The sequence below is a fragment of the Musca domestica genome, unplaced genomic scaffold (assembly GCF_030504385.1).
Source record: "Musca domestica strain aabys unplaced genomic scaffold, Musca_domestica.polishedcontigs.V.1.1 36, whole genome shotgun sequence".
In the NCBI taxonomy this organism is placed as follows: domain Eukaryota; kingdom Metazoa; phylum Arthropoda; class Insecta; order Diptera; family Muscidae; genus Musca; species Musca domestica.
Window position 1 is genome coordinate 3,418,609 of NW_026712318.1, and position 19,994 is coordinate 3,438,602.

Here is a 19,994-nt window from a genome sequence, read left to right on the forward strand (position 1 = left end):
CACTTCCAAAACTAGCTTCTTACATCGAGTCTACTCTTCCATCTTGACTCCCATTCCTAATTTCAAGTTGTTATCTCTTTTTTCTACTTTTCGTGCACATAAGTACAAAATGTCGTACTTATGTGCATGTCCCAATCCTACACTCTGCCAGTAACGTTAATTTCAATTTTCAGTATTCGAACTCCATCCTTTCCTTCAAATTCCAATTGCACCACATTTAGTACGGTTTAGTACTTTTCGTGTACATGAGTACAAACTTCCAAAACTGCCACCTTACATCGATCCTACTCCTCAACCTTGATTCCCATTTCAAATTCTAATTTTTTACCTCTAACTGTTTACACAGAAAGATACCAAATTTAGTACATTTTAGTACGTTTTGTACATCTATAGTGTGGATTTCCAAAAAATCCTTGGGAACATACACTCCATCAGTGTTCCTCGTTCCAAATTTAAGAGTTCTAGTTCTACTGGTTTGTCAAATACAATGGTGGTATATTTTAGTACTTTTCGTACCGTTCTAGTACGAATTTCGAAAATCCCAGCCTTATCTGAAACCTTTGGATTAAGAGTGATCTCCATCCAAAATTTTTAAGATTTCAGCTGCAGTCGTTTCATCTGGACGTATATTGATGATTCATCTACGCCCAGGCGAAACGGATGAAGCTAGAAGCTTGAAGTTTTGGGTGAGGCTCACTCGTGGTCCGAAGGTGTGTGATTAGTCTGGGTTTTTTTGAAACGGTACGAAAAGTACTAAAAGGTACTAAAAATGGTACCAATTGTATTTGATAAACCAATAGAGCTATTTCGGTAAAAAAAAAAAACTTTCGTACGATCGGTTAGTGCGAATATCACACGACACACATTTTTTTGAATATTTAAAATATTTAATATTAAAAATCACAGTGGTAGAGATACCCTGGTCGTTTGCATTATCGACATTTTTGTAAATTTCAAAATTATTTAATAGGTTATATTTTATTCGTACCACAATCAAACACCTTGATTTATTTATTTCCGTACAATTTTTACATTTTCACTATTTTTAAATAAATTCCACATTTACACATCACTTAATATTTTTAGGGAATATTTTCCATAAATTTGTATTAAATGTCCTTGGGATCTAGGTAATATATCTTAGAAATTAATCCTCTCTTGGTTAGGTGTAAATTTCGGATCTAAGTAATAGATCTTATAAAGTAATCCATTTTCAATTGAGCTTTAAATTTTAAACAAGAGAACGCATTTCCGTTTTAATTTTCATTCGATATTCACAGTTTTAAATAAATTTAAGACAATTTCGATTGTTTTTTTTTTTTTAATTTCTGCATTAAAACCCCGTTATTGTCATTTTCACTTCCATTTTTTTTTTGGTTTTGTTTTTTTTCGTTTTGTATTAATTAAACCACAAGCGAGACTTGAGAGCAGTGTTCGATCGGTTCGGTTCGTACGACTGTTGTTTAGAACATGAAACTAGTAAATCTGAGAAACAATAAATGTTCCTTATTTATATGTGGCTAAAAGCGAGGCTATTTGGCTGTGCATTGCGGACCCAACGCACTCACACATACACACATCCACAGACACACGCACTCGGCCAAACTCACTCTGGCACTTGAACATAGGAGAATTAATATTATGATTGGACTAGCTAGACTGACAAATAGGCGGATAAACAACAAGTGTTGTTTTGTTGTTGTGGTCAATGTTTGTTGCAATATTGGGAGTAGTATGTACATTGTACATATGTATGTACTGTACAATTGAAGTAAAGTGTTGAGTGTGTGTGTGTGTATATTCTGTATAAATATGTACGTTTGTTTAGTTCCTTTAATGTTTGTACTCCAGCTAGACAAGAACTTGCAAAAAATTAAAAAAATATAAGTAAGAGTTGAAAATAAACAATCGATTGCTTGTTTCACCGCCATTCCCCCTTGTTGATCGTTTCAGCTATCATGTCGTGGTTTAAAATGACCGCTATTCAGTCAGAGCTGACGTTTATGTGATCAACGTGGTCTAGGAAAGTATTACACTGTGGTTCAAAAGCCGTTTAATTTTCCTCCATTGGACACACGAGGGTGCAATACACGGCTGGATTTTTGGAAATTCGAATTAGAAAGGCACGAAAAGCACTAAAATGTACTAAAAATTTAATTTTTTGTATTGGACAAACTGAATGAGCTAGAATTCTACAATTTGAAATGAGAGTCACTGATGGAGTGCAGGATATATGTACAAAAATGTTTTTGGAAATTCGAATGAAAAATTCTAAAATGGTACCATTTGGTATTAAGCGAACCGATAGGGCTGAAACTTGCAAATTGTTATGAGAATCAAGGTTGGAAAGTAAGTTTGATTTTGAATATGGTTTCGGAAATGTATGCTACGTGCCCGAACTGTACTAAATGGTACTAAATTTTGTACAGTTTGGTTTAGGATGAACGGATGAAGCTTGAATTTTGAAATTTTGTTTTGGGGTCCCTGTTGGTGGTAAGTTTATGTTAAGGACGTGGTTTTGGAAATTCGTACTAAAAAAGGTACGAAAAGTACTAAAATGTACTAAAAATTACATTTTTTGTGTTGGACAAACGAAATGAAATTTGAAGATTGGTATCAGAATTAAGGTTGCAATGTGAGTTTGATATATGAAGCAAATGTGTACTAAGTATTCGACCTGTACGAAATGGTTCTAACTTCGGAACATTTTGGTTTAGAATGTATCGTATTAGGGTCCCTGTTGATGGTAGGTTTATGATAAAGAGGTGGTTTTAAGAAACGGACAGTACAAGTGCACGAAAAGTATTAAATAGTACAAAATGTGGTATTGTGTGAAAGGTTACGGATGGAACCCTCAAATTAGAGATATAAAGAGCATTTTGGAAATGTGTACTATCATTGTACGAAAAGTACTGAAGGAGTGAGCTGAAGCCTTGATATTTGATATGGATGTCATTGTTTACCACAGGGCGATAAAGATTTGAGGTGGTTTTAGAAATGTGTTCTTTAAATTAAATATTGAGGTTCCTGTTGGTATCTGGAATTGAGATATGGTGGTGGTTTTGGAATGTGTACTGGGCTGCCCATATTCGACAGACCCATGACTCTTTGGGCCCATTCCAATCGACGAGGCTTGTCCGCAGGCAACATTCTTTGCGTCAATTGAATTTTGAACGGGAACAAATGCAAATCAATGCGAATAATCCGTTGTAAAGTGGACCGAGCCATGCTCAACTGCTGAGAACGGCGTTTTTGGGATGTTCTTGGGGACCTCTCAACACTGGCTCGTACGGCAGCGATATTCTCGGCCGATCGCCTTGGTCGACTTTTATGTGGCCTCTTCGGATTAGAAAGAGCCTTACCAGTCGAAAATTTTTCGTATAAACGCTTAATGGTGTTCTTAGAAGGCGCACTTCTCACATTTTTTAATGTTTTAAAAGCACGTTGAGTTTTCACAATTGACTTCTTCTGTTGAATGTAAATGTCAAATATGGACAACCCTGTACTATTATTGTACGAAAAGTACTAAATGGTACTAAATTTTGTTTTGGGTGAAGAAATACAGCTGGAACCTTAAAATGTTTTATGGATGTCACTGTTGATGTCTGTGTTTAAAATATCGATGTGGTTTTGGAAATGTGTACTATAATTGATTGAAAAGTACTAAATGGTACTAAAATTTGTTTTGGGTGAAGGAATGTGCTGAAACATTGAAATTTGATATAAATGTCACTGTTGATGTTTGTGGTTAAGATTTGGTGGTGGTAACTAAAAGGAACTATAATTACACGAAAAGTACTAAATAGTACTAAATCTGGTATTGGGTAATATAATACAGGTGAAACCTTGAAATTTGATATAAATGTCACTGTTGGTATCTGTGTTTGAGGTTTGGCGGTGGTTTGGAAATGCGTCCTATATTTAGACGAAAAGTACTAAATGGTACTAAATTTGATATTGGGCAAAGGGATGGAGAAGGAATCTTGAAATTTTATATTGATGTCTCTATTGGTATCTACGATTGAGATATGGAGGATAAATGTGTGTTATAATTGTACGAAAAGTACAAAATAGTACTTAATTTGGTATTGGAGGAAGAAATAGATTGAAATCCTGAAATTTGATCTAGATGTCACTGTCGGTGTTTGAGGTTAAGATTTGGATATGGTTTTGGACATATCTGCTATAATTGGACGAAAAATACTAAGTGGTACTAAATTGGGTATTTGGTGAAGGGATGCAGATGGAATCTCCAAATTTTATATTGAGATCTCTGAAGGTATTTGGGATTGAGATATGGTGGTGGTTTTGGAAATGCGTACTATAATTGTATTAATTGTAAAAGTACAAAATGGTACTAAATGTGTTATTATTAGAAGGAATAGTCCTAAAACCTTGAAATTTTATATGGATGTCACTGTTGGTGTCTATGGTTGAAGGAAGGAGCTGGTTTTACATATTATTGTACTAAATGGTTCTAAATTTTGTAATGCTAGAACTTGAAGAACTGAAATCATGAAATTTGATATTTAGGTCGCTTTTGGTATCGGAGGTTGCAATATGGAGATTTTCTTGAAAATTCTTGCTATGGTATTGCGGGATAGAATTAGAATCCTGAAAGTTGATATGACTATCACTGCTGGTGTCCGGTGGTTTCGGAAATTCGTATTATAATTGTATTAAATGGTACTAAATTTGGCAATGCGGCTAAAGTCCTGAAATATGATATTAAGACCACTGTTGGTACTTTTTAGTTTTGAGAGAAGAAGGTAGATTTGGAAATGTGTACCATATTTGTACTAAATGGTACTAAATTTGTCGTTGAGCGAATTGACGCAGGTTGAATCCTTAAATTTGATATTGAAAATTTCTAGGATTGAGATATGGCCAGATTTTATTATGAAAAGTTGTTGAAATAGTTTTGGCCATAAAAATTGGATGTGGAACCATTGTTCAAGAGCTTAACAAATATGCTCTTTGATAAACTTCCAAACGAAAGACTTTGAATTTTTTTTGATGCAAAATGGAATCATTTTTCGATTATCCTTTAGATAAAGGAACAACTTGAATATGAGTAAAGTGTCATCGAACTGGTGTAGCAGATTTAGTTATTACGATGCTTTATTTGGGATTCTTTTTACCAAGAAACAATGAACAATTGTGTATTTTGAGTATTTAAATGAACGAATCTAACATTTTAAGATGGACCTTTTGCTGATGAAGTAGCAGACACTTACTTGTATTTTTAATACTACAACATCCGTAGGATTAAGCCTGACTATATGAAAATAGCAAAAAATCTGTAAAACAATTTAATTAGCCACAAGCTTTAGCCACTGTGTATCCCAGACTTTATAGTTCTCAATTGCGCTTGGGCAAGCTTTTTTTACTTTGTTTTTTTTTTTTTAATAATAAATAAATAAAAATCAGTTCCCCAAACAAAAATCAGCCACAACTACAACTAAATACCTGGCATGAGGTGCCTGCCAGCTTAAAAACAATACAAAACAAATAAAATAAAACAAACACAATCAACACTCTTCCGCCTTAGGCTGATCGGATATCGAGTAGCTGTGATCGCCGTCGAACAAAATAGACATCACTCTACGAGTGTGGGAATAATGGGCAATAATATTTACGCGAGTGTATTGGAAATTAATGCTTGTTTATTGTTTTTTCAATTATTATTTTCGTTTAGGTTTTCTGTTTTTTTTTTTTTTATTTTCAGCTGAGATGCATGTTTTGCCAGCATTAACTAAAGGTAAACAACAATTACTTGACACTTTTGTTGTGTTCTAATGCTGATCGGGAGAATGGCATAAATCTGACCGCTGCCGCCACATAGCGGGAAAGAGGCAAGTGTTTTGTGTTTAGAATAAATAAATTTCTAAAAACAAAAAACGTTGAATTTAATGAAAACAAAAATCAAATAAGTTATTTTATTGAGTGAAAAATAAGCGTATTGAATAACGTTTTATTTTATGGATGATTTGTTTGACTTTCTAATATGTCTTCATTAACCTGGCGACCCGACGATTGCCATTGGAAAAGCTGTAATAATGCAATAACAGCCAAATTTGCCTACAATTTACCATTTGCGGAAAAAAATTACTTCGACGGGAGAACGGGACAAATCTTAACCAGTAAAGAAAGTCTTAAAGTTGGGCGGGGCCGACTTTATGATACCCTACACCACTTCGCATATTTAGTAGAGTTTCACATAACAATTAAAAGTTTTTGTGGGATAATTAAATCATAAAAGCAGTGATTATAATTATAATTTAATTTGCCGAAGAATTTATATCTTTTCAATTGGTGCTTGTACTGCTCATTTGGGGCACAATTAACTTGAAATCGGGTAATGATATATATTAGAGCTATATCCAAATCTGAACCGATCTCGATAAAATTTGGCATAGATCTTTCTGAGCTGTATTTGATATATGTCGCTGAATTTCGTTGTTACGGAGTGCATATTACGGCTGTGGGTAACAAATATAACAAATCGGATGAACAGTATATATGGGAGCTATAGCTATATCTGAACCGATCTTCACCAAATTTGAAATACTAGCTTCTAGACTAAATTCAGTCCTAAGTGCCAATTTCCATCCCATTTGGACAAATATAAGACGTTTGGTGCACAATATAAGGTAAATCGGACGAAGTTATATATGGGAGCTATATCCAAATCTGAACCGATCCCGATAAAATTTGGTACATGTATTTCTGGGCTGTATTTGATATATTTCCCCAAATATTGTTGATACGGAGTGCATATTACGGAGGATAAAAATAACAAATCGGATGAACAATATATATGGGAGCCAGAGCTATATCTGAACCGATTTCGATCAAACTGGGCATATTTTTTCAGGCCTAATTTGATTGTATGTGCAAAATTCCACAATATTTGGTACACAACAAAAGGCATATCGGACGAATATATATATATATATATATATATATATATATATATATATATATATATATATATATATATATATATATATATATATATATATATATATATTTATATATATATATATATATATATATATATATATATATATATATATATATATATATATATATATATATATATATATATATATATATATATATATATATATATATATATATATATATATATATATATATATATAGAGCTCTATAGGGAGCTATATCGAAATTTTGACCGATTATCTCCAATTGAGCCAAGAAAATGACTTGTGAAAAATTTAATCTCAATCGAATGATAAATGCGATCTGCATTATGTTTACAAAAATACATGGACAGACGGACAGACAGACGGACGGACAGTCGGACGGACATGCATAAAGCAACTCAAAATGTGATTCTATGCTGATCACCAAAAGGAAGTATGGAAATAATACCCGTATACCCGGAAGTATAAACATAATATTGATTTGCCTTAGATGTTTCTCTTCCACCTACTCTATACGTCATGTTCAGAGTCATTTGTTAAGTGACTTTTCCCATGAGTATTTTTTTCTAACAATTTAGAATATACTTTTAGGCTCTCCCCACATTTTTTTTTTTTTTTTTTTTTTTTTTTTTGAATGAAAAAACCTAATATACTTTTATAAGGGATAATATAATTATAGTATAAGTACTGTACTGTATCATGTAATATAGCATTTCTCTTAAGTCCACAAATTGTTGGTACTCTTAAAAGTATGCTACAACAATAGTTAATAAAGGGTGATTTTTTAGTTGTTTTCTTTTTCAAGATTTTCCGATTTTTTTTTCAATTTTCTCCGAATAATAGGAAGATTTTTACTTTTAACGCCACAAATCCTTCTAAATCTTTAATTACGAAGTTTAATGAGGAGGATATTAGTAAAAGCATTGCACAATGGACACACATTCAATATTTCTGGTCAAAACTATTTCAACGTCTCCATATGTAAAGCCTAGAAACCAACAGTGATCTCGATATCAAATTTCATAAATTTTGCTCTATAACCAATCTTAAATTTAGAAACATTTATTACGCATAACCAAAACATGTGATTCAAAAATAGTACTATTTAGTACTTTTCGAAAAATTATAGTACGCATTGGCAAATCTACCACTAGATATTAACACCAGCTACCAATAGAGAATACAATATTAAATTTCAGAATTTAAACTATATTCCTTCATTTAATAACAAATTTAGTACCATTTTGTACATTTCGTACAATTATAGTACACATTTCCAAAACCCCCTCCATATCTGAATTACAGATACCAACAATGACCTTAATATCAAATTTCGAGATTCCAACTATATCACCCAATACCCCAATATCTATTTTAGTACCATTAAGTACTTTGGTATAATTTGGCAAATCGGTTCCATATCTCATTTCTAGACAGCTTTACCCTTTGAACCAATACCAAATTTAGTAGCACTTAGCACATTTAGAAAAATAATGGTACGTATTTCCAAAACTACCTCCATATCTCAATCCCAAATACCAACAGAGTCCTCAGTATCAAATTTCGGGATTTCAGTTCTATTTCTTCACCCAATACCAAATTTGGTACCTTTAGTATTTTTGGCATAACTTGCGAATCGGCTCCATATCTCGGCTCCATATCCAAAACCACCTCCATATCTCAATTCCAGATCACCATCCAATCGCAATTCCAGATACCAACAGAGTCATCAATCCTAAACATGAATAATCCAGCTCTTTCCCTTCAACTAATACTAAAATTTAATACCACTTAGTACTTTTTGTACAATTTTAGTACACTGTTTGAAAACACCTCCATATCTGAATTTCTGATACCAACAGAGACCTCAATATCAAATATGAGGATTCCAGTCCTACCCTTTCACCTAAAAATAAATGTATTACCATTTAGTACATTTCGTACAAAGATAGGACGCCTTTCCATACCACCGCCACATCCTAAATATCAAATTTTGAGATTTTATCTGTACTCCTTTACCTAATACCAAATAAAGTACCATTCAGTACTTTTCGTACAATTGTAATACAAATTTCCGAAACCACCAGGCTACATATGAACCGCTTTGGATAATACCAACTGGCACCATTTTAGAATTTAAGTACCATTTTAGAACTTTTAAAACCTAAAAATTCGAATTTTCAAAAACCCTTTGGTATATCTATCCTGCCCTCCACTATTGACGCTCAGTCAAAATTTCATAAATCTAGCTTTGTGCCCGGACTTAATCGTCATGGGTAGCATGGCCGTTTGCTGTGGCCAGAAAGAAACATGGCATCATTTTGGCAAAGAAGAGTGTAGGCTATAACATAGTATTATTAATACCCCATAATGGGACCATTTTGTACTTTTTAAGGGGGTTTTGAAAAAAAATCCAATTTTTTATATTGCTCCAGATACAGGTCAAACAATCCAACCATAATACTAATAATTGGATAGGTATTTCCATAAGCTCTTGGAAACCCGATAAAATTATGTTTCCAGACTTTTGGGTCGAATAAGCGGGTATTACACCCACGATAAAATTACTTAGCCCTAATCAGGTTAAAAATACCTTCCCCATAATAATGTCCGCTACTTTGTGTGGAATATTGCCGATTTTTTTTTGGACATAATCCCCTTTCCATCATGAGGGTTATGACCCTAACTGTAAAGGGGATTATGTCCGTAGGGATTATGACACGGCACCTTTTATTTTATTGCGTTTAACCTATACAAAGTATTTAATTCTTAGTATATTTTAGTACTTTCCATAACCTTTAGTACGAATTTCCAAAAACCCAGCCATATCACACGACTACGCACCAAGGCTGACCCTCGTGCAAAATTTCGCCTTGGTGTTGATTTTCAGTCAGTCTGTTACATCAGTACTTTTATGCCCACCACCATAGTATGGGTGGTATATTAAGTTTGTCATTCCGTTTGTAACACCTCGAAATATTCGATTATGCGATGTCCATCCGTCTATCCGTCTGTGGAAACCACTCTAGCTTCCGAACGAATTAAAGTAGGTTGATAACTTTTTACTCAAATGTATATTATGTCTGCAGGACTTTGAAAATGGGATATGAAGGCCCACGTTTTGGTATAGCCCCCATATAACGGTAACTTCCGATATTCGGTATTTTGATGATTTTAGCGGCATCATTCACCGGTGGTGGATTTTAGTAGAATTTTGAACGGATTTTATTGTTTGCTTAAGAATTGCCAAATTCTTTCCAAATGGTGGAGAATTTTCAAAGTTCGGACCGGCCGAACTTATAGCTTTTTTACTTGTTTTATACATATATAGATGATTCTTTAGATGGAAGAAATAAAATAAGTATTTTTAGAAAAAGTCTAACTGACAAATAATTTGCAACAGTCAAATATTCCATTTATGTTGAACTTCTTAGCAGATATTCTACAAATGGAATTATTCCACACTACATAAATACACTCCAAATAACCACTTTTAAATATATGACATATTTGCAAAACAAAAAAATTAAACTTCATGTTATAAATCAAACGAGTAGTTGTAACACTTGTTCTGTACTTATGTTATTGATATCGAGAACCAAGCAATCTCATTCTCACTCTATGAACGCACTTGGGCCAATCAATTTTCTCTGATTCATTTCACTGCGGGTAATTAACATACTAAACATCGAACTCAAGTACACTTTCATTTTGCTGGCTCATTTGTTGTCATTTGTTACAGCACTCGTAGTTACATACCTTCATAGCTACATATATATGTAAATATTTACACTTCCGGTAATATCAACATTTCTAAAATGTCTACAGATTTATTGCATGCTAATGAAATAAAATTTCAAATCAATTTATTGTTTGAATGTTTTTTTTTGTCGTTCCTAAGGTAAATGGATTAAGTTCGATTTAAGATAAAATTATGTATATTAATTTAAATCCATCATAGCAGCCTGAAAGTATGCAATGGTTATTCAATGGCCGATTATCGCTGTTGTGAACTTTAGACTTGAAACAAAAACAACTGACGCGATAATACGCACGTATTTACTTTGCAGTTGTTGTTTGCTTCTGTCGTATGTATGTATGTACATATTTTAAGTATGTATATTTTTAAATTTATTTATGTAGAATTGTTTATTTTGTTTATCATGCTCTCTCTGTCTGCTCTATTGCAGACATACAGAGTACTTGACTTCAAACAATTGCAACTGATAAATTGCAATTATTAATCAATATATTCGAAATACAGCATATGTATTTTTATGGACACACTTTTGGCCTAGAATGTGACCAATGGGATGGGCTAGTCGATCTGAGCCCTCAGCAAAATAGTAATTTAAATAATTATATTTTTCTATATATTACTAATTAAAAGTTGTGAACGTAATTTCATGAAAGTTGTTGGCTTTTTCATGACGAGTTGTAATGTCTAAATAATTTAATTCTTTTGTGTAAAAAATTTAAAATTTACGAATATGCGAATATTTTGTATGTCTAATTTTGTAAGCCTCTTCATTAGTGCCAACATTTTCATTTCCCAGAGAAAAAACTGAAATTCGTTGCAAATTTGTTTTTGCCATAAACATTCGTATCGGGCACATACATATATCTCTATGTCGTCAGTGTGGTGGGAAAACTATTTTGGCAACAGCCAACGGAACTACCACAATGTGACATTGAATTGTATTTTATACTGCGTATGTATAAATAAACAAAAGTGATGGGGAAAATGACAAACTATAACAAGTTAAAAATCAGTAAAGAAAGTTTTAAAGTCGGGAGGGGCCGATTTTATGATACCCTACACGACTTTGCTAATTTAGTAGAGCTGAGCATAACAATTAAAAGTTTTTATGGAAGAATTCAATCATACCCGCTATTGCAATTTGAAGGTCAAAAGACTAAGTATGCCGAAGCATTTGTATCTTTTAAATTCGGATTTGTATTGGCCATTTGTTATACATGGGAGCTATATCCAAATCTGAACCGATCTTGATAAAATTTAGCAAAGATATTTCTGAGCTGTATTTGTTATATATTTCCCTGAATATCGTTGTTACGGAGTGCATATTACGGCAGTGGGTAACAAATATGACAAATCGGATGGACAGTATATATGGGAGCTATAGCTATATCTAAACCGATCTTTACCAAATTTGGCATACTAGCCTTTAGACTCAATTCGGTCGTAAGTGCCAAATTTCATCCAATTTGGGCAAATATTAGACGTTTGGTGTACAATAAAAGGTAAATCGGACGAAGTTATATGTGGGAGCTATATCCAAATCTGAACCGATCTTGATAAAATTTAGCAAAGATATTTCTGAGCTGTATTTAATATATTTCCCTGAATATCATTGTTACGGAGTGCATATTACGGCTGTGGGTAATAAATATAACAAATCGGATGAACAGTATATATGGGAGCTATAGCTATATCTAAACCGATCTTCACAAAATTTGACATACTATCTTCTAGACTCAATTCGGTTGTAAGTTCCAAATTTCATCCAATTTGGGCAAATATTAGACGTTTGGTGCGCAATCAAAAGTAAATCGGACGAAGATATATATATGGGAGCTATATCCAAATCTAAACCGATCTCGATAAAATTTAGCAAATGTATTTCTGAGCTGTATTTGATATATTTCCCCAAATATTGTTGTTACAGAGTGCATATTACGGCTGGGGAGGGCAAAAATAACAAATCGGATGAAAAATATATATGGGAGCTATAGCTATATTTGAACCGATTTCGATCAAATTTGGTGTACTTATTTTCAGGTCCAATCTGATCGTACGTGCAAAATTCCATACTATATATATATATATATATATATATATATATATATATATATATATATATATATATATATATATATATATATATATATATATATATATATATATATATATATATATATATATATATATGGGAGCTGTATCTAAATTTTGACCAATTATTTCCAATTTCAATAGGGTTTGTCCTTGGGCTAAACCAATGGTTTGTGCAAAATTTCATCTGGATAGGGCAATAAATGCGAGCTGGACTTTGTTTACAAAAATACATGGACAGACGGACAGACGGACGGACGGACATGCATAAATCGACTCAGAATGTGATTCTATGCTATCTATCATCTAAAGGAACTCTGGGTCTATCTCGTTTCCTTTTGCCTGTTACAAACAAATGCACAAAGACATAATACCCTGACCACCTTGTGATGTAGGGTATAAGTATCAATCGGTTCTATCGACAGGCGTATACCCGCAGCCAATGTTCGATTTGTTAAGTATGTTTAGACTTCTGTTATGATTATTTAAATTGTTGCCCCTATATGGAGTGGGTTCTGAAGGAATGGGCCAATATTCTCCATTTCGTATCGGTCCTAAATAAGTACGATATAAATATAAATATTGGTAACTTCCTTCTCTTTACATGACATATTTGATAATTTTTAGAAAATGTTAAAATGTGCGTTAGGTGCCAGATAAATTCGACCGAAATATTCAATCTTGAACTCTATATGGGGCAGGTAGCAAACGAAATGATCCGATCTCTATCATCTTTATAACAGATATTATGTTGATCGAAATATTGAGATGTGCCAAGTCTGGAATGGAATCGGATGTTAATTTCGCTTTTTATGAGCTTCGTGGATATTCAAAATTTTGAGCCTTTGTGGGGGAGTTACCAGAAGGAGTAGACCGATATATCCTATCTTCACCACAGATTTTGTGATAGTAGAAATAATGGGATGTGTGAAATATAAGGAGAACCTGATGCTTATTTCGGATTTTCTGATTGTTTTGGTAATTCAAAATTTTGATCCTTTGTAGGGGAGGTATCAGAAGAAATGGTCCGAACTCTACCATCATTATAACATATCTTATGTTGATAGAAATATTGAGATGTACCAAGTCTGAAATGGAATCGGATGTTAATTTCGCTTTTTATGAGCTTCATGGATAGTCAAAATTTTGAGCCTTTGTGAGGGAGGTACCATAAGAAGTAAACCGATACATTCCATCTTCCCAGCAGATCTTGGGTTAATATAAATATTGAAGTGTATTAAATTTGAAGAGAACCTGGTGCTTACTTCGGATTTTATAATCGTTTTGCATATTCAAAACTTTCACCCTTTGTGGGGGAGGTATCAGAAGAAATGGTCTGACCTCTATCATTGTTATAACAAATCTTGTGTTGATGGAAATATTGAGATGTGTCAAGATGTCTGAATGGAATCGGATGTTAATTTTACGTTTTACCAGAAGAAGTGGACCTATATATTCCATATTCATACGAGACCTTGGTTTAATAAAAATATCGTGACGTAATAAAAATATCGTGACGTGGAGGAGGTACATGATGGAGTGAATCGATATTGTCCATTTTCTCACCTGACCTAGTACTAGTACAAATATTAAGATTCGCAAAGTTGGAGCAAAATCGAATTATCCTTTCTCTGTCTATGCAGTAAAATATTTCTTTTGACAATTTCGACCTTTCGTGGGGGAGGTACCAGAAGCAGTGGACCGAAAATGCCCATCTCCGAACTCGATCTAAGTTTGTCAATAATATTACGTTGTACCAAGTTTGGACCAAATCTGTGACTATCAGATTTCGAGAGTTATTGTGCGCACAGACGGACAAACGGACATCGCTAGATCGCATAGGTTTGTGAGAGAAAGCCTTGTGCACGAGGCAGATGTGCAAAGGCTAACTCGGAACAATTATGGGCCGCCGAGTTGTTCACTAACGATGAATAAAGAGGGTCTTCTCCACAGAAAGAACCAACTTTTCTTCGGTTTAGGTATGAAGCCTTTCAAAATATATAGCTAGTGCAAGAATTGAGGCCGATTGATATACGGCAACGCAGAATTTTTGGCGAATGAAATATTGAAAAGTTTGCAGAAGATCCATTTTTTTTTAATCTAAAAATTCGGTTTATCAATGGAGGAAGAATTGTTGATTTTCAAGTGAAGAAGCATTGCTAGAGCTAGCAATCCAGAAAAAGTCACAGTTTTTTGCGGTTCTTCTTCAAATATGCTGTGAATTGTGAGCGCCACCGTGAGATGATATCCATCTTTTTTTTTTGCCTAAAATGCAAGAGCTTGATGCAAGTCAAGTGATTTCAACAAGACTGTGTGTGATATTCAAAATTGAGATTTTACTTTAAGACTTCTTACCCCGTCTTTGAACAAACAACTTCCCTATAGAATACTAAATCTTCCTGTCTATCTGATAACTTATAGTATAACAGCAAAGTTGTACTCTCTAATCTGCCAAACAGAAAAGTTTGCCACCACTTTTTGTTTATTTTTAAAAAAAAGTTCTGAATAGAAGAAAAATAAATAAGTGGTGTCATTGAAGTTTTATTACCGCATAGCCGCTCGTGTCGTGTGTAGTTGGATGTCAAATATACAAATAAACACACACACACACAAATTAATCTAACAACAATTATCGCATTCAAATCGTCTAGCATAACCTACTGCATAGCAGAGTGATAAGATTTCTTTTACTCGATTTGAGGCCGAATGTTTTGACTGGGCAGGGGGATATAGGTGGTCTATAGGCTTATAAATTTATTGTTGTCAAGGATTTTGAAGTTGATATTCGATTTACCGATAAGGATTGTAAGACATTAGTCATTAATAAAATTACTAGTTTTTATGTAGATATATTGGGGTTTGATTTTGGGGATGAAAGATTGAATTGTGAGGACTTTATTATTAAAATAATTATACTTTAATTTAATATTAACCAATTCTAATTTCTGCGTTTAATAACTTTATGGATATTCAAAATGTTAACCCTTTGGGGAGGAGGTACCAGAAGAAGTGGACCGATGGACCATCTTCACAGCAAATCATGTGTTAGTGAAAATAATGGGATCCGTGAAATATGAAGAGAACCAGATGCTTATTTCGGATTTTACAATAGTTTTGTGTGGGAGGTACCAGAAGGAATGGTCCGATCTCAACCATATTTATAACAGATCTTGTGTTTATCGATATATTGAGATGTGCCAAGTCTCAATGGAATCGGAATAATTTCGCGTTTTATGAGCTTCGTTTATATTCAAAATTTTGACTCTTCGTAGAGGAGGTACCAGAAGGAGTATACGAATATTTCACATCTTCATACCAGAACTTTTGTTAACAAAAATATTGAGATGTGTGAAATTTGAAGACAATTGGACTCTTGTATCGCATTTTATGAGAGATATAATTATACAAAATTTTGATCCGTTGGGGGAGGTACCAGAACCAGTGGCGCGTCATATTGCATCTTTACACCAGCTCTTGCGTTAGTAGAAATATTGGGTTGTGCGAAGTTTGAAGACAATCGGACTTTTGTTTCGTTTTTGTGAGAGATACCATTTTCTTCAAAATTTTGACCCTTTGTGGGGGAAGTACCAGAAGGAGTATACCGATATATCCCATCTTCACACGAGATCGTTTGTTAATAAATATATCGGGATGTGTGAAATGTGAAGGTAATCGGACTCTTATTTCAAATTTTATAAGTGTTATAATTCTTCGAAATTTTGACCCTTTGTGGGGGAGGTACCAGAAGCAGTGGTCCGGCATGTTCCATCTTCACTGCAGATCTTACATTAGTACAAATTTTTCGTTGTTCGAAATTTGAAGACAATCGGACTCTTATTTCTCATTTTATTAGAGTTGTAATTATTCGAAATTTTGACCCTTTGTGGGGGAGGTACCAGAAGGTGTAGCCCGGCATATTCCTTGATTTTGTTTTATTAGAAATATTGGGATGTGTGAAATTTAATAAAAATTTGGCGAATGCTCATTTTACGTTCTACGAAGCTTGTGGTTATTCATAATGTTGACCCTTTGTGGGGGAGGTACCAGAATGAGTATACCCATAAATCATATCTTCACACAAGATCATTCGTTTACAAAAATATCAGGATGAGAGAAATTTGAAGGCAATCGGACTCTTATTTCAAATTTTATAAGTGTTATTATTCTTCGAAATTTTGACCCTTTTTGGGGGAGGTACCAGAATGAGAGGTCCGGCATATTCCATCTTCTTTCCAAATCTTTTGTTAGTAGAAATATTGGGTTTTATGAAATTTGAAGTCAATCGAGCCTTAATTTCACATTTTATGTTAGATATAATTATTCAAAATTGTGACTCTTTGTGGGGGAGGTACCAGAACGAGTGGTCCGGCATATTCCATCTTTACACCAGATCTTGCGTTAGTAGAAGTATTGGGTTTTGTGAAATTTTAAAGGAATTGAATGTTTAAATCGCGTTTTACGAAGTCCATTGTAACTCAAAATTTTGACCCGTTGTAGGGGTGGTACCAGAATGAATATACCGATACATCCTATCTTCACACCAGATCTTTTGTTTTCAAAACTATCGGAGTGAGAGAAATTTGAAGGCAAATGGACTATGATTTAAATTTTTTTATAACCTCCACCTTGGAAAGGATGGTATATTAACTTTGTCATTCCGTTTGTAACATCCTTAAATATTCGTCTTAGACCCCATAATGTATATATATTCATAATCAGCATAAAATTCTTAGTCGATTTAACGATGTCGGTCTGTCTGTCTGTTGAAATCACGATACAGCCCACATTATTTGACGTAGAGCGCCAAAACTTAGCAGAGCTATTTGCATTGTGTCTACGATGGTTGGTATTAAAAATGAGATATATCGGTCCACGATATATAGTCCCCATATAACGGTACCTCCCGATATTCGGTATTTTGATGATTTATGCCAAACTTTGTCACGGATTTGCCTGAAAATTGGTATTTGTAGGTCATAACGGGTCCCTGAGCGCGTGGCAAAACATTGCATGTATAGGTCTACGTTGTGGTATAGCCCCCATATAAAGGTACACCCCGATATTCGGTATTTTAGTTTTTTTTTTGCCACATTTTTGCACGGATTTGTCTAAAAATTGGTATTTGTGGGTCATAATGGTTTCCAGCTCCGGTGGCGAAACATTGCATGTATGGGTCCATGATTTGGTATAGCCCCCATATAACGGTACCTCCCGATATTCGGTATTTTGATGGTTTTTGCCACATTTTTTCACCGGTTTTTCTAAAAATTGGTATTTGTGGGTCATAATGGGTCCTAGTTCGTGTGGCGAAACATTGTAATTATAGATCCACGTTTTGGTGTAGCCCCTATATAACGGTACCTCCCGATACTCGGCATTTAAATGGTTTTTGCCACATTTCTTCTAATGTTTCTTTTACCTTAAGGTGGAGGGTATTAAAAGTTTGGCCCGGCCGAGGGTATTAAAAGTTTGTTAAGGGTATTAAAAGTTTGGAGGGTATTAAAACTTTGTTTAGAGTTATAATTATTCGAAATTTTCAGCCTTTGTGGGGGATGTACTTAATGGAGTCCACCGACATTGACCATTTTCACACCTGACCTAGCACTGGCAAAATATTGGGATGTGCAAAGTTTGTACCAAATCGAATGATCCTTTCTTTTTCTCAGAGGAAAAATATTTTCTTTGAAAATGTTTACCTTTTAAGGGCGAGGTGCCAGAAGGAGTGAACCGATTTTGCCCATCGCCAAACTCGATCTAAGTTTGACAATAATCTTACGATGTACCAAGTTTGGATCAAATCGGATACTCCCTTCGAGAGTTTTTATGTGCACCAGCCAGACGCACAGACGGACGGACATCCCTAAATCAACTCCAAATGTCCTGAAACGGATTTTGTCCAAAGAGACCTAGGGACTAAAATCATTATTTCGATGACTCCAGTTTTGGCCGTATCAAATGATATATCCCCTCTATGGCCATATGACTGGGGGTATAAATATTTTAATTTTACCGCATTGTTGCCACGGAAGTTAGAATATGGACCAAAACTTGGGTTTATTTTGAAAGTTTTTAAAAAGCCGGTAGTGAGTACTAAAACCGTACGACCCTCTGATATCTAGGATATCAAAACAAATTTTAATTTGAAAAACTCACTTCACTTCACTTTTTGCTCCACTTTTTTGTTGTACAGTGTATTATAATCAACAATGACCAAAGTAAACTTTGAAAAGAAATTGGAACAAAAAAACAAATAATAAAATCAACATAGCAACGATCCGTGTAGAACAAATCAAGATTGGATTATTATTCGGATTCGAATCATGAAGAAGTCCATTAATAATTATAACAACAACAACAATTCAATGGCAAAAATAATATTTGACATTACAATGGTGACTTTGTTCTCTGATTACATTTGAAAAGGGGGTTCATTCCACTTTGCGATTTGTTGTAAAATGAACCAGCCATTGACTTACCATTTCTTGGATAAGTATCCAGGGGCAAGGGTGTTCCATGCACTTGATGGAATTAATTTTTGTAACGGTTTTTTTTGTAAATACTTTTTTTTTTAGGTTGTTTATAAATTGTTGTAGATTTTCACAAAATATTTCATAGATTTTTTTTTCAATTTTTTTTTAACTTTTTTCTTTCATAATAATTGGATTTTATATTTCAAAACTATTTTATATTTCAAAACTATTTTATATTTTTATTAATTTTTTTTTTATAATTCACATTCCTTTATTAACGATTCCTAATCCTTGGACACCAACTGTTTCCCACGAATATAAATTCTCAAGCCGTTTCGCGACATCTCTTAATTATTCTCAACACTTCTGATCGGTATTGTATTTCCACTTGTCACTGCCTGAAACCGTTCCAAATTTACACTAATCGAATCGAGAAGTTCCACGACAATCTTTATATATATTTTTCATTAATGCTAATGTAGTTCAGTGGGCTTGGGGGCTAAAAACAAGTCCACGATCACATTTATTTACAATGTGATCGCAGCGCCGATTGCCCGCCGTCGTGGTGGGCTGTTTGTTTTGATACTAAAATTGGGTGAGAATGAGAATGGACGACGACGATGATGATTGTGGCGTGGTCGGTTCGTGAAAAGGCCGCTATCGCAATTGTGGTGAAATACTCAATTCTACTCCCACTTAGTTCCGAAGCATAAAATACGAATT

At 34.0% G+C, this 19,994-nt stretch overlaps 1 protein-coding gene across 4 annotated transcripts in view; it reads right to left on the reverse strand.

Annotated features, from left to right (window-relative positions):
- LOC101887281 (nocturnin) overlaps nt 1-19,994 on the reverse strand; it is an 81,306-nt gene that overhangs the window by 43,833 nt on the left and 17,479 nt on the right. The window contains exon 1 of one of the 4 annotated variants that reach the window (XM_059126038.1): nt 19,278-19,439. The exons of 1 other annotated variant lie outside the window; for it this stretch is intronic. The gene's annotated coding sequence lies outside the window, so the exon portion shown is untranslated. Of the gene's footprint in view, nt 1-19,277; nt 19,440-19,994 lie in introns of those variants that run through there. 2 more of the 4 variants (XM_059126040.1, XM_059126043.1) reach the window with 2 other exon arrangements.